Below are 27,069 nucleotides of genomic sequence, written 5' to 3'. Positions count from 1 at the left end.
CCCTGTGTTTTCAGAATGTTCTCAATGTCTCTTTTATCCTGCCCTGGTAAATTATGGATGATTACAGCCAGACATTAGAGTTTCACGCTTCATATCATTCAGTAAATGCATACTAGTGCAAATGATGTTATACTAGCAGCTTTCTAAATTTGTAAGAGGAATAATTAAATTCATCCCTGATTGTTTATCTTTGTCCCACCAAGTCTGGGCTAGTCTAGATTTCTTGCTCTGGAAGGTAGACAGGTTATGCCTTATGTTCTATGTCCCTCTCCCCCGTAACTTACAGACTGTTGCAGCACTGAATAATTCCAAAATCCTAACGCCTTGCTACTCTACCTTATCAGTGCAGTGGATTAACACTGATGTTTCCTATGACAAGGATGCAGGGTGTGAAGCTTTTTCTTTCTTTGAAATTTACTTTTGTTTTATCTTATTTATTTTTGCCAGTATAGCCCTAGTGTCCGGTGGTGCAGAGGACTGATATCCTCAGTGGGAGGCTAAAGGGTTGGAATCCTTTTTAGTGCCTTTAAGGCACACTATTTATAGTATCCCTGGAGTCATTGTCTCTCTGCTCCATGTTGTTGCTTTTCCCTTTTAATTCATCCTCATCATCATCATCTCCCTTTTTCCCATTTTCTACATGGGGTCAGGGTGTCATGTCAACTGTCACCGTCTCTCTCAATTCACTTCCACTCTCCTGCCTTCAACACTCATGCCTGACTGTCTCAGGTCTTCTCTCACACAATCCAGCCATCTCTTGTTGGATGCCCTTGTTTCCTCTTGTCCTCTTCCTGTCTTAACCAAATCTTCAGCAGATTGTCTTCTGCTTTCCTGCACATGTGCCTGAACCACCATCTGTTTTCTTTGACTTTCTCTACTACTGGAAGTAAATGTGCTTCTGCTCTGATGTCCTCAGTTCTTCATCTGCCCCACGCTGTACATCCAATCCTATCCTAGACACTTCATCTTCATCTCCTTGAGCTTCCTCAACTGATCTGCTTCATTGTCCAGGTTTCTGTACCATATAGTATTACTGGATGTACCACTGCTTTGTACACCTTACTTTTCATCTTCTTTGGTATTCTTCTGTCACACACCACCCCTGACACTCTGTGAACGTTTGCTGCATTCCCTCTGAATCTAGCCTTGACTTCCTCATTCAGACTTCCTTACTCCTCAACTACACCTACCAAACACTGATAACCTGTTCCAGTATTTTCCCTTCTGCCTCAATTTTAAGCTGCTTTTGATTTCTCCTGTTTGGTGCCATTACCACTGTCTTATCTACTCTTAGTTTCATACCATGTGCTTTCAGTGTTGCATTCCATTCCCCACGCCTTTGCTGAAGTTCTCGTTCAGAGTCTGTTTATAATAACATATCATCTACATACAGCAGCTTTGTTGATCTGTATTCTCCCACTTGTTTGCCAGTGTCATTCACCACCAGTATGAACAGCTGTGGGCTCAGAGCCAAACCCTTATGCATGCCTACTCTCACTGGGAACCCCTCTGAGTCTAAAGACTGTTCTTGAGTCATTGGCTCCTTCTACATAGCCTGCACTAATTCTACCAATGTTTCTGGGACTTAGAACCATAGCAGAACTACCCAAATCCTTTCTTGGGACTTTGTATTTTGCTTTCTCCAAGTCTAGAAATGTGCATTTGGACTGTCTCCGCATCTCTTTTTTTAATTATGTGCCTTTAAGGCACACTATATAGAGTATCCCTGGTGGACAGTGTTCCGCCAACTCATGTTACATGTAAGTGCCATTAAAGCACAACATGAAAGTGTAATCCGTGGTAGCTAGTGTTCTACTGCCAATCCACATTTTCAGAGTTATTATTCTTGGCTTCTGTGCCCTGACTCAATGCTGCAGGCTTTCTCTTTAGTGTAGGGGTATATGGAAGTATGGCAGCCACCCCAACTCACCCACTTACGCGCACTCACACACACGCACACACACACACACACACACACACACACACACACACACACACACACACACACACACACACACACTCACACATTCATTACACACACACATACACACACACACACACACACACACACACACACACACACACACACACACACACACACACACACACACACACACACACACATTGATAGATGAAAAATGGCCTTTTGGCATTCTTCATTACTATGAGCAGACAGGAGAGATTGCTTTAATTTACACAACTGAGTGACTCTATGAGTTGCTTGGCTATGTAAATGCCTTACTGCAGGTGGTTCCAGAGAAGACCACATGGATAATTAGCATACACCTCTCCGCCAGAATGCCTCATTAGCATCTAGCACAGCTGCAGCTGCAGACACAGCCCACCATGGGGCTGCACAGCTTTGTGCAAAGGCACTGCAGCAGGTCTCACTCTAAATACAAAAAGTTACCATAAGGTGTACACCTCACAGTAACTTTTCTAAATTCAGGCCATAGTGTAATCTGCAAAGGTTACAAAGAAAAAATAACAGTAAATGTACAATTGAGGGGCATATCAGTAAATGCAGAAACGTAACAACTAATAGACAAGTTGAAAATCAAGTTAAGAAAGCAGTCTTTTGATTGAAAAAAATTCACAATGGAAATAACTGTACAACACTTCTGCATAACTGGTATTCTAGGGGTGCTACCCTTTGTGAAGGAAAAAAAAACTTCAAAGTAGATATACAAGCTACAAAGACACCTGAAGGTCTTATCATTGCTGTTAAGTGCAAATGCATGTAATTGCAGGAACCAGCAAAGTCCAAGGGTCATAACAGCATTCACTAAAACAGCAGATGTGCTGTGACAGCCATGTACAGCTGCTAGGTAAATCAAGTGGAAGTAGGCACAGAGAAGACAGATAAGATAATCGATACACAAGTCATTGTATTCTACAATGTATTATTTTTCTTTGAAAATTAATATTTTTAAGCAAATTCCCAGGCGTCGGCCAAACAGAATACCTGAAAATCAATAATTACATGTTTATGTAATGATTATGATGATTATGAAGCTCAGGCAAAAATCAATTAACATGCAATGTTTAAACTAATATATACGGTTAAGTCAGACAGCCAGATAAGTGAAACAGCTTTATGGCTCAGTATGAAATTAAGACAAATGAATGTCATATTAGGTTTGTAAAAATCATTGCCTATTATGTGACATTTAAAGGAGAGACTTATTAAACTAAATATATCATCAGCATTTATTCACTATGTGTATGCTTGACCTAATTTACTACATTTTTGTCTTCCTCTGCGGTGTATTCTAAAAAGTCTTCCAATTTCATAGTAAACTTTTGTATTCGTCTTCACAGTTTGAATCACTATACATTTCTATCACTGAATCAAATCTGCCTGATGTTCAATAAACTTTGTAAACTGTAAAAATCCACACTACACTGCCTCACTGTGTTTGTCTGCATCCATATATAGCTCTTAGTACCATTTTGGAGGAAAAAAATAGCTAGCAGTTCATTGCTTTTAAACAGGATAAGCTCAGCTAACATGCAGCAAAACGTACAAATGCCATGAACATAAATCTTTCACAGCAGTCAAACACAAAAGGAGACTTGGTGAGACGACCCACAACACAGTTCCAAAACAACTACCAACTTATGGACCCAGCACAGCACTAGATATAACTGCAGAAACACAATCCAAAAAGATTGTATTAAGCTCTTTTGAGAGTTCACCAAAACTCTACATGTGGTCAAACACTGAGAATCTATTTTAATATTAAGCCTTGAAAAAACATGACTAAGTAAACCAGTCATACATAAGACATTATCTAAAGGGGCCTCAACCAGTCATTGGCCACCTATTTAACAATATTGGACCACATGAAAAAAATAAAGTATGCTCTGTATATGGAAACAACATAATAATAATTAAAACAAGAATATAAAAAATTAATTTAGTTAACAATCTAGATGAACTCTATTTAACAACCCGAACTCAAATGAAAAAGCGTTCAACAAAACCAACGAAAATCAACAACAGAAAAGAACGCTTATAACCTCCATGTCATGGAACGCCAGTCTCCACCAAATCTACAATTGTGATAAATGAATTACTTCAACAAAGATAAAAAGTGCAAAATGAATTTAATAATATAAAAACAACTGCTTAAGCACTTTCACTTGCTCCACGGCAAGCTTCATCAGAACAATACATGAAGAAACCATGATAAATGTCAAATGAATTGCGTATATAGGTATTTTAATATTTATGTGATGATATGTATTATGCCTATATTTAGGTTTATAGGGACACGTTTAGCATTACATTTTACTAGGGTCAGGAGCTGTGTCTTTAAATGCATTGATTTAATGTAGCGCTTTTTGGCGCCAATGACGTTATTTAAATGATAACAGTTTCTTCATGTATTGTTCTGATGAAGCTTGCCGTGGAGCAAATGAAAGTGCTTAACCAGTTGTTTTTATATTATTAAATTCATTTTGCACTTTTTATCTTCGTTGAAGTAATTCATTTATCACAGTTGCAGATTTGGTGGAGACTGGCGTTCCATGACAAGGAGGTTATAAGCGTTCTTTTCTGTTGTTGAACTCTATTTAACAAGTTAACTAAACTATTTGTAAAAATGACAGTCACAATATATGTGATAATAATGAATGATGTAAATGAATCTGATATATAACAAATTCACTAAAGTCCATGTCACATCACACCTTTGAGAGAACATTTATAAATACTACATTTAATTAAAAAATAAACTGTAAAAAATGCATAAAATACTTTGATAAATAATAAATGAATGAAAAATGAGAGTCTAATGTGTGGCAAATTAAAAACAATGGGCTATTCCACCTGATTTACAAACTATTTGCCCTAATCTTTAAAAAACTGCTGACAGACAATGAATCATTAAGACCTGGAGGAGAACAAGTCTCCAGTCTTAGTTGCCATTGAAGTTCCTTAAACTCGAAAAATTGCTTGAGCTAAATCCCCTTGGGTGATCACCACTCTGTTGATCACAAAAAATAAAATCTTTTTAAAATTTTGACAAATAACAGAATGCCTGTACAATGCATTGGTGAAATGTTGCTTCTTAATATCATATAAATATTCCCTTATACAGTCCTGTGATCTGTAGTTAGTTTTACCAATGTAAAAGGCAGCTGAACAAGTAGCAGCATATACCATATAGGTCGTCTCACAATTGCACCAACAGGGACATGCCAGACTACAGTCTTAGTCTTCCACTATTAGAGAAGGGTCCTCATGAATATATATGCAGTATTTACATCTGCTGGATCTGTTCATCTGATGGGAGCAACCTATAGAAGACAATGACCATGTGTACCCTTCAATAAAACTGTTTATGGATTTACCTTTACTGAAAACAGCCAATGGTTGACCACCAAATTTTGATTTTATGTTCATGGGAAAAATAAATTCCATAATTCCTTGAAAACATCACTGTATTTATAAATACAATTGTTATAAGGCAAAAATAATGATAAAGACTTGTCCTCAAACCCACAAAAGGAATTACTATTGGTACTAGACTGTGGTGGTGGTGCTGCGGTAGCATTGTCACCTCACAGTAAGACGTTGTCTTGTTCGATTCTCAGCTAAAGTGTCTTCTGTGTGGAGACATGTGTGAATGGGCGTACCTTCATTGAAGGTTGTGCATCAGGGCTGGCAACTCGGCACGTAAAATCTACTACCAATCATTAGCAGACCGGAGTTCCACTGTGGCAACCCCTAACCGGGAAAAGCCAAAAGACACAACAACAACAACTTTCCAAAATACTATATACTTCATTACCGGCTTTAATAAGGGTATATATAAATCTCATGTTTCTGTTTTTCTAAACTTCTTTTTTAATGGAATTAAGAAGATTTAAAGCATGAGGGCTCAGGGCAAGAGTCTGCAATTTATGAAACCAGATAAGGGAGGGGCAATAGTGGTTATGGATAGTTTGGACTTCTCTTGTACAATGGTGGACATTTTATCCAATGATAATACCTACAAGAGGGTTCCTAAGAATGAAATTAATTGATTTTATTTTGAATGATTTGTTTTTACAGGGATCCATCAACAAAACTACCCTTGATTATTTATGGGTAGAGAAACAATTGATTCCTTCCATCTTCGGTGTTCCAAAGATTCATAAGAACAAGACTGATCACCCTATTAAACCCACTGTGGCCACAACTGGATCAAACACAGAACCTGTTGCTAAGCTTATTGATACTAAGTGCAAACATTTATTTATGAGATTACTGACTTGTGACATTTGTTGCACAATCTTAGAAATACTCCTTTTGATGAGGATCTTTTATTTGTGACAATAGATGTGATTAATTTATTTACAGTCATTCCACATTTAGAGGGGCATTACTGGTTTAATGAATTTTTGGTTAATCAGGATGCTGTCTGTACCAATGAGATTTTAGCAATTGACATGTAACTTGATATAGTTCTCTCCAACAATGTCTTGTTTTTTGAAGGGGAATATTATTAGGTGTCTGTAGTCGTGATAGGAGCAGCGTGTGCTCCCATTTATGCAAATGGAGTGTTGGCAGAAAGGGAAAAGTGTTTCATTTTTCAGTTCAGTGTTCCAACCTTTGATTACACATATTACTGATCTTTGGATGATATTTTGGCTTTAAGGAAGGGTATGGAAAATCAACATTTAGAGTTTAAAAGATTTTTAAGCACCATGACCAATTTTTAAAGTTTACTTTTCAGTTTGATACCACATCCATTAATTACCTCAATGTTAGGAAAGGATATAATTTTAAAGTGTTACACTGCTACTATCTATTCAAAAAGTACATTTTCAAATTCATATCTGTGTTTTAAAAGTTGTCACTCTCTTTATTAGGAAAGAGGTATTGTCAAGGGCCAAATGGTCTGGTTGTGGAGGCTTATCATGGAGGATGACTTGCTTAAGCAGGAAATGCAAAACTTATGGTGTATGTTTAGAGACAGGGGTTACCCATTTATCTGATCAATTCTGTTAAAAGAAGTTTTGATAAACAGACATCAGATTTATACCCTCATTAAGAGCTGGTAATGAAGTAAACAGTATTTTGGAAAGTACAAATAGTGATTCCTATTCTGGGTTTAAGAACAAGTCTTTATCAAAATTGCGTTTAAAAACATATTGAAGTTTTTAAGGAATAATGGAATTTATTTTTCCTACAGACATAAAATCAAAATTTGGTGGTCAACCACTGGTGGTTTTCAGTAAAAGTAAATCCATAAAAAGTTTTATTGAAGGGTACACAGGGTCATTGTCTTCTATAGTTCGGTCCCGTCAGAACTATCAAATACTTCTAATATTTATTACTTCGCAAAATGCTTAAATTGATTAATATTTGTCCATTGCAGTTTTTTTCCTCTTTAGTTTCTAGCTGCTCTGAACACCCCCTAAACCTCTAAATATTTTGAATCTTCAGGAGGAAGTCACTTTCTAAATTCCATTGATACAAATTTCAAATGTGTTATTTCCTCAGCCAGCCTAAGATCTTGACCATATTGGTATGACAGGTCTTCTACTTTGTTACCCTATACTGCAGGTATTGCAGTATTACTTCCCTACAAGAAAACAACCAGTTTCTCCATCAGAAGTATCACCATAATTTCCTGTGCTGCTGTTGTAGTTTTGTGACGTGTCATTCCTCATTTTCATGCATAGGAAATGACCTTCCATTGCTTTTAATTTTCTACATGTTTATTCCTATTATCTATTAGTAACCTCATCTTCAAACTACCTGGATGATGTTTCCAATGATTTCTTAGCACATCTTGTGGGATGCTATCTCTGTATTTGATTTAGCTGAGTACAGTTTTTCCTTCAGGTTATGATGCTTATTTCAACTATGTTAGTGTCCACTAATTTTGCCCCATATGACAGAATGAAAAAAAATTGTTAATTTCCTTTCTTATAGAGATGTAATATTTACTCTTCTGATCCTAATTCAAGCATAGCCTTACCAGACCCTATTTACAATACATTTATTGGCCATCTTTTTGACAAAGAGGCACATTTTTCTGCATTTTCTTCTCCCAGCTAATATGCAAATGCACTGGTCAATGTACTGCCAAGATATAAATGTTTCTGTTAGCTTTCTTTTAATTATCTTCTTTTCTTTTCATTTGTGTGCAGCTTATTACTCCTTCGGCCTCTTTTTTTTTCTGAAAAACAAACTTTTTTTAATCAATTTTCTATCTCTAGACAGATTTCCTTCTTCTTGGGATTTTCCAAACAATATCAAATCTTCTAAATTTCTTTGCAGTTTACTAAATGTGCAGTTGTGTTAACTTCCTCTGCCTGTCATGTGTTGCCTTTTCCTGCTTTTTCTTTGTGTTTTGTTTCACTTTTGCTTGATTTTCCTGCTTAGAGTAGTCTCTTTTCTAGCACAGCTCATCACACTCCTGTTTTTTTTTCATTATTTTCTTTCTGAGATCCTTCTGCTACCCATGTTTTTATGTTTTTATGGTCTTTTCCTTCTTTTCATGGTTCTCATCTTATTGCACCTGATGGCAACCTCTGCCATATCTATTGCCTTCAGATTGTTTATTCCTCCTGTGTTTTTGTTTTCCAGCATGTCCATCAATATCAATTGCCCTTCTCTCTTACCTTCTTCCTCTTGAAAATAGTTTCAGTACTTTATATCCAATCATAATCTTCATTTATGCAACTTAACTTTGTATGCTGGGTATTACGATCTATTATCAGTTTATGTTTTTGTGACTAATCTTATTTATATCTTAGTTTATTGATCCCATATAATGTGATCTCCATGATTATGTATTTGCTGTTTGTCATCTGGATAATAAAACTGGTTCAAAGACCCCCTCTAACCTCAGCCCGAAAGGAACACAAGTAGCACTGTACAATTAGAAATCTGAGGCAAATCATGAATTATAACCAAAGTGAAGATATCAGCACAAAAGAGTCACAGATAACAGCACCACACAGTCATGTTTGCATAATCGCTGACTCTGATTTCAGGCATATAGTTACCACCCTCACCAGGCTAGATTTGAATAGGGTGTTAATTGTCTTTCCAGAGCCAGGATCAAGGAAGTAAAAAGGTCTCTCAGAACCCTCCATCCTGACAAATATGATTATGACCTGATAGTGGTTATATGGGAGTGAATGCCCTCAGGTGCTCTACCCAAAGGAACTTGCAGAAGCATATGATTATTATTGCAATGTAAGTGCCTGATGGAGGAATATAAGCATTACCTAATACACATTTTACATTGATTTTAAAATACAAACTTTATCTGCCTGTGCATCCAATGGCTAAACTGAAATCATGTTGACCTGCCGAAATTTTCCTAGCTATTGCACTATAAAAACATCTTGTATATCATGTTACCATTCCATTAACTTCTATTACAAAAATTATTTTTCTTGGGCCTAATTGATCTCTCTCTACCCAAACTATCCTGGGCCAAGGTCAAGATACAAAAGCTAGAAACTCATTATGGCATCAATCCCCTTCATCTTCTCCTCTACCTTCGCAGTGATTAGTCTTCTTCCTTATCCATGTCCACATGTCTTGTCCATCAACCCACTTCCTTGGTGTTCTCTTCTGTTCTGTTCTAGAACACTTCAGCCAACTTCCATTCCATTTCTTCCTTAATTTTACATTAGTATATCCCCTTCATACATGCTATATTTATTTCAGTGTTTTATTTGCTCCCCTATTCTCTTTCATACTTTCCTTGCTTTGGTACATTTCGCCTATAAACTCTCATCCTACTCCCTCTTGTCCTCCCCTCTTCCCTTTACCCTTCCTGAAATAATTTCTTCTCCTTACTCACCCCTTGAGCACTTGGACTACATCAGCATCTTTGTTGCTCCTCCCCCAATACCACATCTATCAGCTAATGCCATATCACATTTCTCATCTGCCAGCCTTACCACCCTTCTCATCCAATTCTCACACTGTCTGTCATTGGTGGGCTTTCTTCTTCTTTCCCACTAATTTCTATTATCTCTTCCGGCTATTGCAAATTCTACTCTTTCTTCTCTCAGCCACTATGTTTTCTCTCTGGCTACATCAGGCCCAAAAATTAACATTCTTTCTTAACATCTTTATAATTTACCCCTTCCAATACCTTTATTAACATTTCATACATCTCTGTTAAGTGTGAAAATTTACAGCAGATGAATAAATTATCCATCATTTCCATATCACATTCTCCATAATTCATAGGTTCATACGATGACACTAGACTATTGGCCCAGAGGCCCTTATAAGCCTAGCCAAGAATTTGGCCCATGTTTCCACAAAGTCAGCACCTGTTCCCCTGTCCAGCAGGGACACAGGTGGGATCCCAGGGGTGTATTTTCTATTTCCCATTCAACTGTCCAGGTTCCTCTTAAAGAGGGCTAGAGAGATAGTATGCTTGACATGGAGAGCCTGTTCCATAAATGGGGGTGTCTTTGGGACAGAAATCTATCCCGCCACCAAGTTCTATTAATGTCACAGACTAGGTTGTGGCCTTGCATGCGGGTTGCATGAGTGGAGTTTGACTTATGGATATGTAGCAAGTCCATCAAGGCTGGGTCTGAGATGACCTTGTATGCCAGACACAGGTCACCTCTGAGCAGTCTGTTTGGGACTGAGTAGAGGGACAGGGCCTTTAACCTATCAGTATAGGACAGGTGTTTGAGACCCTGGGTTTTCCTGGTCAGGAACCTCTGTGTTCTTTCCAGCTACTGCATGTGCTTGGAGTAATCCAATCCTTCCTTTTTTATCCTAACAGAAACATAATACTCAATGTGCATCAATCTTTGTGGAAATCTCCTATTAGCTCCCTGCACTGAAACCTGCATCATAAACCTCATACTTCATTCCAAAACAAATGGTCATCACAAATTACAACTTCTTTGGAATAACTGCTCTGTAATCTAATCATTTTCTCCTTCATTTTCATTTCAGCTTCTGTATCACGCAGATCGTCCCTATCTTTCCACTCTTTGTTTCTATCCATGTTCCTGTCTAACTCTCCCCTTGTTATTATATCCCCACTCCCATGCTCCATTGAAAACCTCATTCTTCAATAACCTTTTAAGATCTTTATATTCTCCACCAGACTGCCTTACTCGACTCATATTGCTGTTTTATTGAATCTAAGTTCTTAAATCGTTCTTCCACTGATTTCTGCAATATCTTCCACCTTATTCCTACAATTTCATTACTATTTTATCCCCCTTAGTACTTCTGCACCCAATTAATAATTTCTCCAATTTCTCCTACCCCATTACTGGAATATTCACCTAATGTCTTTGAGACCCATGTTTCCTTCTCTAACTAATCATCCTGACTAGTTGATAATTCTCCTTTTTCTGTAACATATTAAATGTCATAGCTTGTCTTGCAAATTCCAGTGTTTTCTATCCCCTCATTTCCTTTCCTGTACTGATTCAATGTTTGTGTCTTTCGGCTTTTCCCGGTTAGGGGTCGCCACAGCGGAACTCCGGTCCGCTAATGATTGGCATACTTTTGATAAAAAATACATCACCATTGATCACATCTATCATTCCCCCCCAGACTGACTACCCTTTCACTCCATTTATTCAACATGATTTTTATGTTTTGAACAAAATACTGCCTATTTTAATTCTAATTGCTCCTACAGAATAACTTAAAACCTAGGGATTTTCACCTCCTCTCAAGTCTGGCAACCTCAAATTCTCCTCATTGCAATATTAGTCCTGATATGTTACCTGCATTTTAAAATACACCCAACATATCTATAAGCATTTTAGATATCTGCCAGTAACAACATGCAGTTATCTACTATGGACAAATTTAGACTGCTCTTTTGTCCCATCTATCACCAGATCCTTAGAAATACCAATATGTTTTGAATCAATCATCCTATGATCAGTAAAAGCAGGTATCATGACAGGTTGCACCCTTGCATTGCTATGCTTCCTAGGTGCAGTGAGCCTGACATTTTTCCACTGGTTGCAGTTCTTACCCCCAGGGCTCGTACATGGGTCAAATCCCTTTAAAAAATGACCTATCCATTATCACATGTTCTAGTGTTTCAAATTCCCACCCCACCATTTGAAGACTTTTTGGAATATAATTTACTTCTACTCTGTTTCTTCTTTATTGTCTCTCTCCTCCATTCACCAGGTTTGAAAAACAATTTCCAATGATCTGGTGAGAAAAGCTTTTTCACACAAATGGCTTGGGTTAAACCAATTATCTAGGGGAATTCCTTCTTTAATCTTGATGTAAAAACTGCTATACTTTGTTTCATGCTTTTATTGCATAAAGAATTAGGCAGGAAGTTGACCACATCATCTGGATCCCCCTTTTCCTTGAGTAAGACAATACTTGCAGTGTCTGATACTGTTATAGATAACCCCCCCACCCATAATACTATTAAAGACCTATACCAGGCTACTTGCTACTGCTAGTACTGTTTTATATAAATACCCATGATAGAGCTGCCAGCAACACTGGGTTTACCACCTTTAACTTACATAGTAGTAATAATCCCCACCCCCAAGATATGTGTCCTTATTTTAACTATGTAATTCCTTGTGCTATAGTACCAACCCATTCCAGTCCTCCAAATCTTCTCCTGCTTGTTTTTTTCCATCTTATACAGCTTTCTGTAAAAATTCTGGTATTTGACTAGCATTTTTCTACCTTTGTATGTGAGAATACAGACCCACACTTGCTGTTTTTGGTCATTAAGCTAACAAACTAATAATTTCAGTCCACTTCACCTGTTCCTCCCCACCACCATGCTGCTCTTCTCCTTGACTCTATCGTTTTTTCCTCATCTTCAACCTTGTTCTCCTCTTGAGGTCTGTAATATACCTTTTTATAAGTTCTTTGTCATGATTGTTATGATTTAACTGCATTAAACAGTTATCTTACAGAAGCTGGAAATTGGTAATCTAGCACCGGTGTTTCTAACTATAAGTCTGCAATCTTTGCAAAACAATTAATTAATGTAGATGTAAAATTGTCTTCTTCTTCTTTTCCTGGTTAGGGGTCGCCACAGTGGATCATCTGTCTGCTCATGATTGGCAGTGGAGTTTTACGGTGTTGAGTTGCCAGCCTGGCACCCAACCTTACACAGAAGGCACACACACACGGCCAATTTAGAGTGTCCAGACCACATACTGCATGTCTTTAGGATGTGGGAGGAAACCCACATGACCACAGAGAGGACATGCAGACTCTGCACAGAAGGCACACCAGCCAAGAATCGAACCAGAGAACCTCTTGCTGTGAGGTGACAATGCTAACCACTGCACCACTGTGGCTGCTCTAGATGTAAATTTGTCTGACACAGTATTATAACAAATTAGGAGCATAAATTACTTGGGTATTATGTCTGACAATTACTTACATTTAAAGATCATGTCTATCAAATATGCTATAGAGAAATGTGCAAGTGTAAGATTACTCTGTAAACTAATGGCTATCCATGATAGAGATCACTCAGTGAGACTTTATGAAATCAAGATCAGACCAATATTGGAATGTAATTAGTCTTTTTATACATGCAATATAATCATCTGCTATGATTTACAGCTTTCATAAAATTCCTTTGTCATGAGATGAAATCTGGGACACAGTGTTTTTTAAATGTAATTTCTGTTCTTTACAATGATTTCTTTGCAATTTTCTAGTGAATCTATAAACATGCAAATGCAAAGAAGATTCTGTGTAAAAAATATGCAAGAAAGTAAGATGGCAATATAATAAGATGGATTTCTAACACTGCAGTGGAGCAAAAGGGAGGGAGATGCTGTACTCCTGAATGTGTTATCCTTCGGATGATATGTTAAACTGAGGTTCCATCTGCTTGAGTTGCTGGTAACTCATATTTCCAAAATGTACATATTTATAGGCACATATGCACACATTTCTTACTATTTTTCATTTTTCTTAAACTAAACATTTTCCTTGTTATTCTTTCATATTGACCCCACTCCTTCTTCCACAGCCATAATCTGATTTTTCCACAATATATATATTCCAAAATCTATTTCCCGTTAAACAAAATTTCATTCAGTATTTCTTTCCAAATAACCCATATTACATAAAAGAAATTCTTATCATCCCTTCTCACATATTTTTTTATTATTCTTATAATATCCACACATAATCATATTCATATCTATATGGTTTATGTAATTAATATACTCAAAAATAATTTCTTCATACAACTTTTTCTAGAGTTTCCCCATTATTTTACTTTTTAAAACATGCTCTGATGTGTCTTCCTCCCAATAAAATAAACACACTCTTTCAAATTTCTTTTTATATGACATATTTCCCTTTACTGGTAACTTATTTATTTCCAGTTTCCATAGGAAATCCTGACACTCTATTACCTTGGTAGAGCACTTTTTCCTTATTTCAATGGATTTAATCACGTCTTCTGGCAAATTCTCCTACAGGTTTATGTAATAATATTGTTTCATCACATTATTATACCACATTCTTCTATTTTAATATGTATAATCAATTTTTATTTTTCATTGTAGTATTCTTTTTGATAATTTTTAATTTCTTCATTCATATATTCTTTTTTCTTTTTCTTACTCTTAAAAACTCCCAGAATTTTGTATATGTATATTTAAACTTTCTCACTATTTAGTTCACATTTGCTTCCTTTACCCACTCTGATACTCTATACAAGTTTAAAGAACCAGAATAAACAACTGAATTTAGAAACCTCAATCCTTTTACATCTTCACTGATATACAGCACACCTCTTTTCAATTGACCCTCCATGAAAGAAAATGTCAGTTGCACAATTTCCTTTTCATACTTTACTGGGACCATATAGTTGCAGTGGTGGTGCTGCGGTAGCATTGTCACCTCACAGTAAGACGTTGTCCTGTTCGATTCTCAGCTAAAGCATCTTCTGTGTGGAGACATGTGTGAATGGGCGTACCTTCGTTGAAGTTTGTGCGTCAGGTCTGGCAAGTCGGTAAGTAAAAATCTACTGCCAATCATTAGCAGACTGGAGTTCTGCTGTGGCGACCCCAACCGGGAAAAACCGAAAGATGCAGCAGCAACTTTACTGGGACCATATAAACATTTGACAGATAAAGCCATTTTTCCCATTAATACTGAATTCACCAGATAAACTTTTTTCTCTTGAACAGTAATCTATATATCCTCCACAGAATACATCTTTCTTTCATTTCTTTTATCAGCACTTCCAACTGTGTAATTTTTTCCCAAATTTCATTCCTATGAAAGACACTTCATTCATAAAAAATACACAGACAGACCATTTTTGCCACATCACCCAAACTCTTACCTTTATCTGTATTCAGGGTCAATCCCATTTCCTTTAAGCATCCATTCAGACAAACCAAGATTTCCTTCATCCATATTTTGTTCTTAGTAACTATAACTATAACTTTATCAACCATGTATGTCAAAACTGCCGGCATTACTGCCTCCTTTTACATCACATATCTAGCATTTTTAATTTTATAAGCTGCTATCACATTCACCACCATTGCACACAATATTGCACTCATGGGACATCCTTGTCTTATACCACACTTCATGCATATTTCTTTACTCAGCCACCCATTCACTAACACTCTTACTCCATCATTCTGATATGCTAACACACATACTCTCCTAATTATATTACTCATTCCATAATTCTTCATAACTTCACACATAGCATCATGTCCTACGGCTTCAAATGCCTTGTTAATATCACCCACCAAAAGTTTCACATCCTCCAGTTTACTTATAACATCATTCACATTTTCTCTCACAATCAATAACATGTCCTGACTTTTATACCATTTACACTTTCTTCCAGAATATCTTTTATCCTTCCTTCCATTCTCCTTGTGATGACCCACCACTGCCAACCAGTAATCAAGGAACCTCAATCCTCACCACTGGTACCTGTGGGGGGACATTCACTGGGAGGATAGCAAATACACACACACTATTTCCAGATGCAGCTCTCTGCATCAAGTGCAGTTTCCTTAAGAGCACACAGAGACCACAGTCAGTCTGGGGCTAGTTTCTCCCTCTTCCTCCAGATCCCCAGTAAGACACTCCACTGGCACAGCTATACAGTTAAGATCTCAGCTGAGTAACCAAGCCAAGACCTCCAGAATCCTCTCTGTCCAACCAGTGCTTATTTTCCCTGCCCAAGTAGCTGACACACACTCTTTGAGGTTTGATTTACACACACACACACACACACACATATATACGCACACACACACACACACACACACACACACACACACACACACACACATATATACGCACACACACACACACACACACACACACACACACACACACACACACACACACCTGGAAAAGGCTGCCACAGGTTTACTAGCTATGGCCCCTTCTGCTCAGGCTGTAATGTAGTTTCCACTGCCAGCAGTCACTCCTCAACAGCTACTTTAAGGTCCTTAACAAAGGGTGACCAATTTTACTATGTAATATTAATATTAATTCAAATGGTATTTTGACCAACAGCAAGGCTATTAGGAGAGGCCCACACAGTGTCACCAAATAAATATGCAAGTACTCTCAAAACTTAAATATCTCTATACAGATCAGCCACAATAAAAGGTTTAAATATATTCAATAGAAAATAATAAAAGAACAAGACAATACTAAATATATATTGACAGTGACATCAGAATTCAAAACCACAGGAAATATTTAAAATAACATTGCAGTACAGGCTCACACAAATAAAGAAAAACAAAATCTAAACTAAGTTTCGCTATATTCCTGACTGAATCTAACAGAATTATACTGTTCCATTTATTTATTTTTTATTTTACGTTTGTTAATTGGGAAAGTCCGACTTGGAACAAAGACAATTTTCAGCAGAGGCCTGGGGAGAAAGGCTCCAGTTGCATGTCTTTGTAATGTGGGAGGAAACCAGAGCACCCGGAAGAAACCCACACAAATGCAGGGATGATATGCAGACTCCACACAGAAGGCACCCCAGCCAAGAATCAAACTGGAGAACCTCTTGCTGTGAGGCGATAACTCTACTGCTGCACCACTGTACCATCCACTAGTTTTCATAGAAAAACTTACTATAGAGCAAGGCAGATGTGGTGAGTGTTTCTTATTGTTGTTGTTGTCAGGTCCAAGGCAGAATGCAGACTGCTCTGTCTCACTTAAAGACTTCTCAAAATAACATCTAAAAAATACTGCTGTGATAGGCTGCAGAATGACATGACTTCTTGTCATCTGACTTCTAGTTTCCAGGCAAAACCCCATTGCTGAAGCTGGCAGCATTTAGCATCTACCTGTAAAAATACTCATACAAGGGCTTTTGCTCAGATCTTTGGCAGATGCTGGAAGTCATAAAACAATTGCATTCCTTCATGCTTTCAGAGTAGCAATTAGTTCAACCTAAAGACAATACAGAAAGCTTCTTAGTACAGACTTTGTGTCTCTAGCTGCATTGAAAGCTGAGAGATAACCTCTTTATGGCCTAGACTATAAAGTAATTTAATTTCAAATATTTTTCTAAAGTTTGCTGGACTGAGGTTAATCTGCTGTATTCCAGTTTCCACTGTTAATATATATACACTTAAACAGTTACAATACTAAATGTACATTTCTATCCTGTTCCAGTAGGGCATACTGTGGATACATTTTAAGCACAAGCACTTTAGAAATACATTTTCAACACAAATATCTGTACAGAGCAGTTTGATATGCACATGACATACATTTCTAATATGTTTGTAACACAACCATTTTATACAACATACAGTTCTAATACATTTGTAACACCAGTATTTTTTATAAATTAGTTTGATATTCACAAATGACATGTAATTATTTATAAAATTCCAGCTAGCTGTGCCAGCAGTACTTCTTCCAGTAGGGCAAACTGTGGATGCATTTTAAGCACAAGCACTTTACAAATATGTTTTCAACACAAATATCTGTACAGAGCAGTTTGATATGCACATGACATACATTTCTAATACATTTGTAACACAAACATTTTATATAACAAACAGTTCTAATACATTTGTAACACCAGCATCTTGTATAAATTAGTTTGATATTCACAAATGACATATAATTATTTATAAAATTCCAGCTAGCTGTGCCAACAGTACCTCTTTTCATCACACTCTTCTGTATTATTGCCATAAAAAATATATTCCATGTTATTTAGTGTGATGGGTCTCTAATTTTTTATTTCATTCTTTTCATCTTTATTCCTTATAAATTTCAATATCTCACTACAAAAATTCTTCATAAACAAAACATTCCTTCAAGTCATTCATTCATTCATTACCTTTACAAAATACCCTCTTTGCCAGTCCATTATTTTGTTGTGTATTACATATCCTATACCATCTTGGCCTGATACTAATCCAACATTTAGTTATTTAACTTAACTAATAGTAATTTATTTTTCATATTATGCCTTAATTCTTTCTGCAAATTTCTTTACTTTCCTCTCACTCTTATTTTACAGCCTTATATTCCACATGCTGTAATGCAATACTCATAATTTGCTCTTGTGTTCTTTTTACCTCTCCATTTACAATTTTCATTTTGGCCATTATAATAATATCATTATTCAGTATTTTAACCATATATGCAGATAACCCTTCCTGTATCCCATGTGAATAATAATTATAGCTAAACATTAATGCTTTAATTTTTATCTCAGTTTCTTTTATGTACTTCTTTTTTACATATTGTAACTTGGTTACTCTTTAAATTCTAAAATACATTTCTATAAATTTTTCCATGCCTCACTTTCTCTTCCTTTCTTACATCATCCTGCCAGTGGGAAAATGCTTTTTATACTTCCATTTAAATTCAAGTCACCTCTCAGACCAGTTTTTATAGTAGTCTTTCATGGTTATATGATCCTTCCATAACTTCAATCCATATTGCTAAATTGTCTGAAAATCTCATCAAAACTGCATCACCACCTGCTGTCCCCAAGCCTTCCAATAATACAAAAATAATCAATTCCATTTCTAAGTGCTCCTTCTATAAGTCCATTGACTTTTGATCCACAAAACTAATATACCACACTTTATCACTTCCTGTATTTTTTATATCTTGCCCTTTCTTTTTATGTTTTACCTTTAATTCACAATTGTAAGTCCTTCAATTATAATTTTCATGTTAACCACCACATAGTCTAATATTCAATGAAACATATTCTTCATTTCCTTGCTAGTTGTATTTGCATACAATGCTATAATTCTATAAATATGTTCTCTCCACCTCACACCCAGAACAGTTAAACTTCCCATCCTTACCAACATTGCATCTATTATTTTCATCATGTTTTTACACAACACAACCGCTCTAGAGTAACTTTCACTTCCTAAGTTCCATATAATATTTCCACCCCACAATTATTTCAGTTTGGAGTCTTTCTTCACTTGTCAGGAACCCTGTAATGTTATAACATCCACACCACATTTGCACACCACTTCATTGACCTTACTATTGCATAATATTTACTATTATGCAAGAAGGCCAGTATTTCTAGATAGAAGATATTCAAAAAGGTTAAGAAAGAAATTAGAGGAAAGAAAAATACTTGCACAAGAAAAATTGCCAAAAGCTTCAAATGCAGATTTGTGTTCATTATTACAACAGATTTGAGAAAAACATGTTATACACCAAGAAACCTTGGACAGTTTGGAAAAAAAGCAACAGAGGAAGTGCAAAAATATAAAGAACAAAAACTAGAGATTTCTGAAAGGTATAAAAAAGAAACATGGGCAAGAGAAAGAAAGAACGATCTGATATGGTGCAATATTTATGTAAAGGAAAAAGAAAAACTGATCAATACAAAAAAGCAGCTGCAAAGATATTTGAATAAAAATACAGGCAAGCCACCCAGATATGGAACATTTCATAATACATAAAATAAGATCACAGAGGGGACCATCATTTTTGTGTTGTCTCTGATTCCTTAGCTAAACAATTTAAATCTGTGTTTTTTTTTAAGTTTGGATAATGACTCCCCGTCCTGAGTTTCTCAAAGTTCTTGTCCACAGACAGGTTTATGGAATGGATCTGTTGAAAGGATTAGCTGAGTGGGTGGTGCAAATGAAATACGTGGAGGCATTCAGAGGTCATGGGAACAACATATCTCTCGACTCTCCATAATTTTGCAGAATGTCCATAATTTTGTTTGTCCTTTATATGTTTGGTATTCTTCTGGCAAATCATTAATGAATGAAGCCACAAAATATTGACAGACAGTTAAGTTTCAAAATGCATATCCTTTAGAAAATGTGTGCTGATGCAAAACATGTTATTCTAGCAACATTTTACGTATATAACAACAATATTTAAAATTTGTCACTGATTTTGGGCCTTTGTCCATCATAATTGTTTTTTGGCACTCTACCTGATTGTTGTGTTAAGAGGTTGAGAAGTATGCTAGCATGATTTTTATGAAGCAAGCTAGAAAGCAGTATTTTACTGTGGGAAGCAACTGCTTGTGTGACAGTTTAATTACATTCTCTGGGATTCAGAAAGGCATAATGCATGGAGAAAACTTCTTCAGTGTGGGTTTTTCTAGTGCATTATGCCTGAATGATTCAGAGAGTGATACGCCATTACAGCAGCATGAAGACATCTGCCTGTTGGGCAAACAGCAGTATAGCAGTCCTGCGCTGCATATAAATGTGGCAGTCTAGGAGGTGTCGTTAATGCTAATTCTCCTGTGTTCTCACCATACATATTGTCAGCATCTAAATAGTGCAATAAAGTTTGCCTATGAATAAAGCTATTTGTTTGAACTTCTTTCCTGAAAATACTAATAGATATTTGATCGTCCTGTTTTTTCACCACTATATCTAAAAAACTAATCTCCATTCTAGAGCACTTCATCTTAAATTTCAAAAAATTAGTTATATTATCTAGAAAATAAACATATTCAGTCAGTCCATCTTCGTCCCCTTTCTAAATCAGGAATACATGGTCAACGAAACATTTCTAAATTAAAACATTATGGGTGTAGCTAACAGTCAGGTCAAATGCATATGTATGCTGCCACTGGTTAAGTGCTATGTTGGCATTTGTATTCACCGCTGAAGTACCCATCACCACATCCAATAATTGATGATATATTTGTTGTCTGAAGATGAAGATGTTATTTGCTAAAGCTATGTCTAACAATATACATATTGTTTCAATCTTCCTTCCTGTAAAAGTAGTAAACCTACACAGATAGGTCTGATACATCTGAAGTTTCTGAGATAGCTCTTACAGATTTAAAATTGTTTACCAGAACTTTTAATCTTAAACTATTGTTTCAGGATGCCAATGTTGATATACAGAGATGAAAACAATTGAGTAATTTTGTACTCTGTCAGAAATATTGGGCGAACAAATTGGTATAACTAAGGAAATTATTTTTTGAGCCGTGATACATAATTGGAATAGTTTTACTTGTGGTGGCTGCCAAAAAAGCAATTACTAGAAAATGGAAATCAAAGTCTAAACAATACATGCATTATAATGTTTTGTAGGATGAATGAGGTTTAAGGGAAGGTAATGATTGAATAAGCTGTGTAATGTTTGACAATGACTGTATAGATTATATGTGATGTATAATGTTTGCAACCGAAAATACATCAAATGTATGACTGCCTATATAATAAGTAATAATTCAAAAAATATGTTTCTTGTTAAAAAAAAACTTGACTTTGTGTTAAAAAAAACTTGACCTTTCTACAGTTTCTACTTCCTGGTTTTACAGCTATCTGGGTCAATATCTTGATCATTCAAATGGTGGAATTCCTGCTGTCCCTTTCTTCCAGTCACTGTTAGAGTTCCCTGGGAATCATTTCTTGGACAGCTGCTAACCAATATTGTCCTAAATGACCTCCACAATGCTAACAAACAAGCTGTGCTCATTCAATACACAAATGTTCTAACACTCATTGTCTTAACTGCAATAAAAGACACAAGAATATTTCTCATCTCTAGAATTATGGTTGAAAGATTCACACCTTCTGCTTAATCCATAAAAGTCCAATCTTTCTTTTTTCACTCCAAAGACATTTAAAGACCTTAAGATGTTTCTTACAATTATGTCATCAAATAGCAACAACACTGAAATGGTCATCCATACTGAATTACTAGGTGGCTTTATAGATGAGAACCTGAAGTTTGACCTCCATTTTCAATTTTTTATCATGAAACTCATCAAAAATTTGATTTACTGCAAAGAGTTAAGCCATGTCTTGCAGACCATGAAAGGGTTGTCTTAGCCTCAGCCTAACTCCTTTCTGCCTTTCCTTGTGCTTTTCAGATATTATTAATTTTCAGTTTACCATCTGCTTTAATGGTACTTAACTAAAAGAGAACACCAGTCCATTGAAATAATACTGTAAACTCTACCAAATATTTCAATGCTGCAAGCTTCTTCTGCTCTCCATCTTTGTCTGTAAACTCTGGAATTACACTCCTTCTACTTGTCAAAGGTAGTTACTAGGCTTGCAGTTCAGAGGACCATTAAGGAGTCTAGCCCAAATTCCCAGTTTCCCACATGCACTATCTAGTTAAGTCACTTGCTCACAGTGACATGATAGGCAAGTGAGGGCTGTACCAAAGGAGTTACAGCACACAGCCATAACCCTCTATACCAGCTGACAGAATAAAATACACCTGAATCAGTTTGAACCCCTGCCTTCATTACTGATATAGTCTAGACCAGTGCATTAGCATGACACTCCATGGACATGGAAACACTCACTCTTAGACTACTAGAAAGCTCAGATAACCCTGAATAACTACTAATACTTTATTTGAAAAACATGTTTGCTTGTATGTTGTGCAACACAGAATGATTTCCATACCACTATAGACAAATGATAGTCAAAGACCAGGTTACTGTCTACATGTGTTCTTCAATTCCTGACCACTAGGTCTACTCTTAGGGTTGTACTCTTAACATGTTGCAGGTACTCAAACCAAAGAAGGACCAGGAGCAGGCTGCAAATTCCAGTTTCAAAGTAGCTTTTTCCAGAACAGACGACATCCAAACACAAAACAACGCTTTCATAAGTGTGTACCCCACTTTGTCAGGTGTAACAATGTTTCATTTAAGCATCATTTTATACCTAGAAGTGCTGCAAAGCAGCCAGTGACTGGTCAGATGATATTTTTACTAAAGCCACATAAACACATTTCCTTAAAAAAGTGGTACAAATATAAAAACATACATAATAATGTATTGAAAATTCACATGAGACTTTATTAAAAGTATTTACAATTATATATATTAAAAGATGCATATATTAAAAACTATATATGTATACAGGGAATAACAGGATGTTCTATAAGAAAAAGGTTATAGAGCTCATTAGTTATAAGACCTTCATTCAACAATGCTTTTAACTTCTCTTGTATCTGATTAACCATTCTGTTTACTTTAACATTTGTAATTTGCATATAAAAACTGGTGTCTGCTAACATAGTATGCATAGCTTGTGTGTACATATTAGTGTCCATGACAACAATAGGGCCTCCCTTATCAGCAGGCCTGATTACAATGCTAACATTTTCCTGCAATTTTGTTAGGGCCTTCCTTTCATTCTTATTTAAGTTATTTTTCATATAACCTCTGTTGCCTTCAACACTCTGTATTTTATATACTTCTTGTATACACATTGTCTCAAATGCATGTATTAATGGATTAACTGGTGGTATAAATGAACTAGGTTTTCTAAACAAGTTTATTTCTCCACCTTTATTTTCAACAAACATTTTCAATGTTAAATCTCTACAAAACTATTTTATATCAAAAATAACTTCAGTAATGTCAGAGTACCTACTTGGTATGAATGAAAATTCTTTTTGCAAGATACTCATTTCTTCTGATGAAAGAGTGCTGTGAGATAAGTTCAAAACTATGCTGTCTTGTGAAAAAATGCTTTCTTGAGGATGCCCCGGCCCGCAGTCTGGCCCTTGTGTTTCCTCTTCTGGCGACTTCTGCTTCTGCCCCTGGTTTTGAAGTCTCTTACAGGTAGAGGAAAACAAAGTTTCTGTTGGACTAAAGGGCGAATGCTGGAAGGACTACATTCTTCATTTACTATTGCTTCCACTGCTGCTGGACGATGCACCTGTGCTGAAACCAGAAATGTTTTTCTTCTGGCCCCAGTTCCATTGAATCCTTCATTGTTCTCCTTCGAACTAACATTCGATACCTCAATGGATGTGGAATCACTCGCAGAGTTCTGCAATAAAGTCGAATCCACTTCACATTCTCCTTCAACTGTGTTCTGTTGTGACAGTCTCTCATTGACTGAGAGTACTTGTCTTTCTGTGGTTAATTCAGTATGTACAGGCATACTAACTGCAGCAGTGTCAGTACCCGTAAACCTAGGCCAAGAGAACACGTTGCCATGTGAAAAATCTTTACGGTGTCTCTCAACCTTTTTCATTTTTATCTTACTTAATTTACATTCATAAGCAGAGACAGAATCTAGTGTATCTACAAAGGAATTGTCTAAAATAGCAGTCCCAAAGCATTTAAGTAAATCATCATATTTAACTTTGATAGAAGCAGTGAGGGACTTTATTTTTTTTTCAGCTGCTGCAACTAACAAATTCATATAACAAATACTGGTGTTAAGATTGACTTTCTGCCATTCTGTCAGTAAATCAGGGTCACAGTTTATATGAGAAGGCATTTTCAGTACTCGGAGCCCTCTTGGAACTATGCCTTCTTTAATACAAAGTTCCATATGGAATTTTTCATAGAGATTCCTTTTCAGTTTAAAAAGTTCATTTTCAATAGTATGCAACTTGTTTTCCAATAAAACAATGTCAACACCACAAACTGCATTATCTGTGGTGTCATAAGAAGAGTTGAACAGTGGATTTTCAGTACATTCTATAACTTTAAGCAGTCTCTCAACATTAACAGAAGTACCTTTGGTAAGAAGTTCATTTCCTTGTTCAAGCCCAATAAATTCTATTTCATCAGCCATAATCCAGGCAAAGGTGGTAACAAGAATTAAAACAACGAGAATCAGAAAAATAGCTACCACCAAATGCAAGTCTCCAGGCAGAAAAAACAAATATAGTCTAAATGTAAACAAACCAAAGAAGGGCCAGGAGCAGGCTGCAGATTCCAGTTTCAAAGTAATTTATTCCAAAACAGACAACATCCAAACACAAAACAACACTAGCACTTTCAATTAGTGTGTACCCCACTTCGTCAGGTGGAACAATGTTTCATTTAAGCATCATTTTATACTCTAGAAGTGCTGCAAAACAGCCAGTGACTGGTCACATAATATTTTTACTTAAAGCCACATAAACACATTTCCTTAAAAAAGTGGTCCAAATATAAAAGCATACATAATAATGTACTGAAAATGCACATGAGAATTTATTAAAAGTATTAAAAATTATATATATATTAAAAGATGCATATATTAAAAACCAATACTTAAAATGTAAACACATATGAAAAACCTTTTCATCAAAAAAGTGGTCTCTAAAATAGTCTTAAGAGGTATATGGTAATTTAAACCATGCCTACAGTCTGCTTTCAGTCTAACAATCCATTTGGCTTCTTAGGCCTCAGTTTTATTGCGGACATCACCACCTCTGATATTCTCATTGAGCCTTTCTATCACAATAAACTTAAAAATATGTCCATCATCATTGTCACTGACATGCTTAGAAAGTGCATTAACTTTATCCCTTCTATTAATATGATATAAATGTTCTCTGATTTGATCTTTAAGTGCCCTATCAGTTTTCCCAACATAGAATTTAAAACATTTGAAGCAATGTGCAAGATACACCACATGTTTATTATTACATGTAGCAGAAATTTTAAAAGTGTATCCCCTTTTTTCATCTGGGTGCATAAATTTAGTACTAGTGTTCAAGTAACTACAATAATTACACTGTCCACACATAGTTAAGCCTTCATACTCTAAAGCTTTAAATTAATTCCTTTGAAAACATAGCTTCCTTTTAAGGGGCAGCTCATTTTTAAACAGAAACCTAGGTTCATAGTTAATAACATTACTAATGTCTTTGTCTGAGGTTAAAATACCCCAATTTTTCTTTATTATGCCCATATATTTATATACATCAGATGAGTAGTATAGGGACATCTTAAGTTTCCTTATAGTATTAGTATTTTTAATGTTACTAGAAGCCCTTCTGTCTGAGAAATAAGGTTTTGCTGCTGAATCTCTGTTTGGCCACTTCCTGTACATTATTCTTTGCCATCTTCTCATCATAACCTCTCTCTATTAAATTTTTAATAACATTGTCAGTGCAATCTATAAAGTCTGCTTCCCTTCCATTGAGCCTAGAAGCTCTAAAAGCTTGATTTCTTACAACATTCTTAAAAATGTGCTGAGGGTGCATGCTGTCATGTGACAGCAAAGTATTCACATGGCATGGTTTCTTGTATTGTTTTGTGTACAGCCTTTTGGTGTCATCCCTCAATATCGCTACATCAAGGAAGTTGATTTCATCTACAGAATTTATGGAAGTGAATTTTAAAAATGTGGTACTACTATTAACATAACACACAAATTCAAATAACTGTTGCTTGGTTCCATTCCACAAAATAAAAAGGTCGTCCACAAATCTTCTAAAAAATGAAATATATTTACTATAAGGACCTTTTAACAAATATTCATCTTCCCAAACCACCATAACAGCATTGGCGTAGCTATTGGCACACGAGGTTGTTTTAATTCTTGTTACACCTTTGCCTGGATTATGGCTGATGAAATAGAATTTATTGGGCTTGAACAAGGAAATAAACATCTTACCAAAGGTACTTCTGTTAATGTTGAGAGACTGCTTAAAGTTATAGAATGTACTGAAAATCCACTGTTCAACTGTTCTTATGACAACACAGATAATGAAGTTTGTGGTGTTGACATTGTTTTATTGGAAAACAAGTTGCATACAATTGAAAATGAACTTTTTAAACTGAAAAGGAACCTCTATGAAAAATTCCATATGGAACTTTGTATTAAAGAAGGCATAGTTCCAAGAGGGCTCCATGTACTGAAAATGCC

The sequence above is a fragment of the Protopterus annectens genome, chromosome 2.part0 (assembly GCF_019279795.1).
Source record: "Protopterus annectens isolate FY-2018-M chromosome 2.part0, PAN1.0, whole genome shotgun sequence".
Classification (NCBI taxonomy): Eukaryota; Metazoa; Chordata; order Ceratodontiformes; family Protopteridae; genus Protopterus; species Protopterus annectens.
The sequence above is the reverse complement of the archived record's forward strand: the minus strand, read 5'-3'. Positions refer to the sequence as shown.